This window comes from Musca vetustissima, unplaced genomic scaffold (assembly GCF_032173495.1).
Source record: "Musca vetustissima isolate MV318-11 ecotype Yass unplaced genomic scaffold, APGP_CSIRO_Mvet_v1 utg7859, whole genome shotgun sequence".
Lineage (NCBI taxonomy): Eukaryota > Metazoa > Arthropoda > Insecta > Diptera > Muscidae > Musca > Musca vetustissima.
This window is the reverse complement of record NW_026888454.1, coordinates 15,158-20,263: the sequence shown is the minus strand read 5'-3', so window position 1 is coordinate 20,263 and position 5,106 is coordinate 15,158.

Genomic DNA, 5,106 nt, shown 5'->3' with positions numbered 1-5,106 from the left:
TTTGGAATCATTTAATTGAAAAAAATCAGCAATTTTTTTTATAAAATTGCAATTTAGCAAAATTTTACTCTATGAAAAACTCAATTCAGCTAAGTTTTTCAAACGAAAAACAAAATTTAGAGATGTTTTTATATGGAAAAATGCAATTCAGCTAAGTTTTTCTAAAGAAAATCGCAATTCAGCTAAATTTTTAATAGAAAACTTCAATTCAGCTAAGTTTTTGTAATAGAAAACCTCAATTCAGCTAAGTTTATGTAATAGAAAATCGCAATTCCGCTAAGTTTTTCTAAAGAAAATTGCAATTCAGCTAAATTTTTCTAAAGAAAATCGCAATTCAGCTAAGTTTTTTTTAAATAGAAAATCACAATTCAGCTACATTTTTATATAGAAAAATGCTATTTGGCGAAGTTTTTGCCAAGAAAAACTCAATTCAGCAAAGTTTTTGTGTAATAAAACTACATTTACACAAAGTTTTTCTAATCAAAAACGTTATATAACACGGAATTTTTAATAAAAATTCCATTCAGCTAAGATTTTTTTAACGAAAACCTCAATTCAGCTAAGATTTTCTAACGAAAACCTCAATTCAGCTAAATTTTTAATAGAAATCCCCAATTCAGCTACGTTTTTAATAGAAAATCACAATTCAGCTACATTTGTATATAGTAAAATGCTATTTGGCGCACTTTTGGCAAAGAAAAGCTCAATTCAGCAAAGTTTTTGTGTAAAAAACTACAATTAAGCAAAGTTTTTCTAATCAAAAACGTTATATAACACGGGATTTCTAATAAAAATTCCATTCAGCTTAGATTTTCTAACAAAAACCTCAATTCAGCTAAATTTTTAATAGAAATCCCCAATTCAGCTACGTTTTTTAATAGAAAATCACAATTCAGCTACATTTTTGTATAGAAGTTTTTGCCAAGAAAAGCTCAATTCAGCAATGTTTATCTAGTGAAAAATCCTATCCAGAAAAGTTTTTCTAACGAAAGCACCAACTCAGCAAAGTTTTTCGAACGAAAAACACAATTCGGCTATATTTTTCTAACGAAAACTCCAGTTCAACAACGTTTTTCTACTGCAAACACCAATTCAGCAAAGTTTATCTAATGAAAAATGCAACTCAGCAAAGTTTTTTTACCGAGAACACCAATTCAGCAAAGTTTTTCTTCATAGAAAACCTTAATTTAGCTAATTTTTTCTCTAGAAATTCGCAATTCAGCCAAGTTTTTCTCTAAAAAATCACACTTCAGATAATTTTTTCTCTAGAAAATCGCAATTCAGCTAAGTTTTTCTAACGAAAAACTCAATTCAGCAAAGCTTTTCTTTAAAAATAATACATTGTAGCTAAATTTGTTGGTATAAAAACTCAATTCAGCAAAGTTTTTCTACAGAAAACATTAACTCAAAAATCGTGGCAAAAAAAATCCCAATCCCCATCCTTTGTCTCCGCTAAAAAAATACCCTACCAAAAATACCCACAAAAAATCTCCAAAAACTTTAGACGCCATTTTAGGGATTTCGAAGAATGCTGTTTTTTTTTCATTTGTTGTTGCCTATGTCGGACATATGGTGAGCCGTATAATCTATGTTTGCAGGAATGTGACAAAATAATGATGATGATTTTTGGGATATTTTTTTTTTGTGGTGTTGACTGGGACATATCCCCAAAATTCACAGTGGATTTTTTTGCACATTTTGCATTTTTTTTTTTTTTTTTTGAAATATCTTTCCACTGCTAACTCCAAATTAACAACAACAACAACATCAAGAACACCATTAAATGGTGGATGTGCTGAAATCACAACATCTGCTATTTTTGTGCCGCAGCACACAACAGTTTTTCGTTCATAGCCATTCGAACTAAATTGGGTGTTTTTTAATTTTTGGTTTGTCGGGTTGTTATTTATTTGTTGCGGATTTTTTGCACAAATCTAAAAAAATGCGACCAAAAGGAAACTGAACTTTGTGTCATAACATGTTGTTGTTGTCGCTGTTGTTGTGATTCTTGTTTGTTATTTATTTATTTTTTGTTTTCATTCATAATCACCACAAATTAATTCATCATCATTCGCAGAACGAAGAACATCATTCGGATATACCTTTAAATTCCAAGCTCTGGCTATGTGTCGTTGTTGTTGTTGAATCATCAAATGTTTTTCTTGCTAACAGGAAATGTTGCAAAATTATGAAGAAGACGAGGGAAAAAAATCGGAGATACATTTCAAATTCCAAACACACATGCAATGTGACTGCGGGTAACCCAGTGAACAATTTTGGAATGGAAACAATTTTGGGATATTAGAAAATAATATTTTTAAAATTTCTTAGAATAAATTTTAAAGAAAAAAATTAAAAAAAATTGGTAGGGAAAAATTATTTGGTCGGATTTTTTTTGAGCTATAAAAAATTTAAAGAAATTGAAAAAAATTACAAAATAAAAAGTATTTTGAAGATATATTTGAAAACAAAAAAAATTGGTAATAAAATTTCTTGGTCGGATTTTTTTGGTAAAAAAAATTTGGTCGAAATTTTTTTCGGTAGATTTTTTTTTTCTATATCAGATTCAAATTAAAAAAGTTTTGAAAATAAAATCCTCTAAAAATTATATATTTTAGTAAGAAATTTTGACAAAAATAAAAATTTTGGTCGTTTTTTTAGTAAAAAAATAGAAAAAATTGTTAATAAAAATTGGTAGAGAAAAATTATTTGGTCGGATTTTTTTTTTTTTTGCTATAAAAAATTACAAAATTAGAAGTATTTTGAAGATATATTTGAAAACAAAAAGATTTGGTAATAAAATTTCTTGGTCGGATTTTTTTGGTAAAAAAAAATTGGTCGAAATTTTTTCGGTACATTTATTTTTCTACATCAGATTCAAATTAAAAAAGTTTAGAAAATAAAATCCTCTAAAATTATATATTTTAATAAGAAATTTTGACAAAAAATATATTGGTAGAAAAATTTTGGTCGGTTGCTTTTTTTTTGTAGTAAAATTTTTTTGGAAGCAGTTTCAAATAATCTCTATTTTAAAAAAGATGTTTTAAAAACAAAAATCTTCAAAATGTATTGAAAACATTTTGTTTTTGTAGACAATTTTTTTGTTGAAAAAAAAATTTGGTCCCATTATTTTTTGGCGAAAATTTTTGGTTGAACATTTTTTGGTCGGAAAAAACTTTTTGGCCGATTTTTAAATGTAACGATTTTTTTTTTAAATACGTCCCCCTCCTTTCTCACCTCTAATCAAGAAGAAGTAGCATAACTATGAATTAAAAACACAATTCAATTGATAGAAAATTCTTCCTCTATTGATCATCAATTTTAACTAAGTTAGGAAAGGGGGAAGGGGTTGATTGAAATGCCCTGTTGACCATTTTCGTTTTCATATCCACCACCATCCATATCAGTTATGCATGCATACCGTTGTTGTTGTCATCAAACACTTCGTCAAGCTGACTGGCGTCAGGGTGTTAGATGGCGACGACGACGACGACGCCAATTGTTTGATAGCGACACCACAATAACAACATCGATGCGAACATGCGGACGGACATCAAACACTTGCCATCAGCGATTTTTTTCTGTTAAATGCTGATGTTGTTGCGGCTAGTTGTTGTTTATGCACCGATAATGGGTGACAACCGAACATGTGCCACAACAACAATGTATTGCAGCGCCTGGGGTACAATCTCCCCCCACGCCATGCCACGCCACATCACAACTCCACTCGAATCGCCAGCCATCAGTTGCTGACCATTTATGTTAATCGTTATGGAAATTATTCGGAGCAAAATTTACGGCTGGTTTGTCTAATTCGATATCTCTTCTAATTTGCGATGTTAATTAATTGATTTGAAAATTAAGTGAATTCGAATAAACAAAAAAATTGAGTTTAATGTTCTCTAATTAGAAATAGTTAAAAAGACGTTAGTATTTAAATTTTGAATTTAATTAAAAGACACTTTTATTTAATTAGGAAAAAATATGCAAATTGTTTTAATTTTGTTTATAAAAAACAATTTTTTTTGATAAAATATTTTTCCATTAAAGGGATTTTTGTTAAAAAAATATTTTTACTTTTGATAAAAAAATATTTTTATTTTTATTAAAAAAAAATTATTTTTATTAAAAAATATATTTATTTTTATTAAAAAATATTTTTATTTTTATTGAAAAATATTTTTATTTTTATTGAAAAATATTTTTATTTTTATTGAAAAATATTTTTATTTTTATTGAAAAATATTTTTATTAATTTTTTTTTTATTAAAAAATATTTATATTTTTATTGAAAAATATTTTTATTTTTATTAAAAAATATTTATATTTTTATTAAAAAATATTTATATTTTTATTGAAAAATATTTTTATTTTATTAAAAAAATATTTTTATTTTTATTGAAAAATATTTTTATTTTTATTAAAAAATATTTTTATTTTTATTAAAAAATATTTTTATTTTTATTAAAAATATTTTTATTTTTATTAAAAAATATTTTCAAAAATATATTTAATTTTTATAAAAAATATTTTAATTTTTATTGAAAAAATATTTTCATTTTTATTAAAATATATTTTTATTTTTATTATTTTTTTTTATTATTAAATATTTTTATTAAAAAAAATATTTTATTTTTATTGCCTTTACTTTTTATTCCAAAGGCATTAATATCCACTCGTTTCTTTTTAACTTCCTTTGAAGTAAATAAAACAGAAATGCCCCCATTGCCTTCCCCCCAACCCCATAATTACTTCATTCTTAAGAAAGTAATCGAATTTCTCATCATTGCATTGCTGAAACAACAACAAAAATAACAATTAATGCAACCTTTACAGCACAGCCTATCTATCATCTCATTACATATCCTCCTCTTCCTGTCTACAATATATTTTTTTCAACATTCAAATCAAATCATGTTGATGATGCTGGTGATGAAATGGAGAAGTGTTACCAAAAAAACAAAAACAACAACAGCACAACAACAATAACAACAAAGTCCCATCACGTTTCAACAACACATCCGATCGACAATTCAAAACAAAACGAATCTTACTCGATCAACGTTCGTCACCACAGCTCATTGTGTAAAAGCAATACAGCAACAA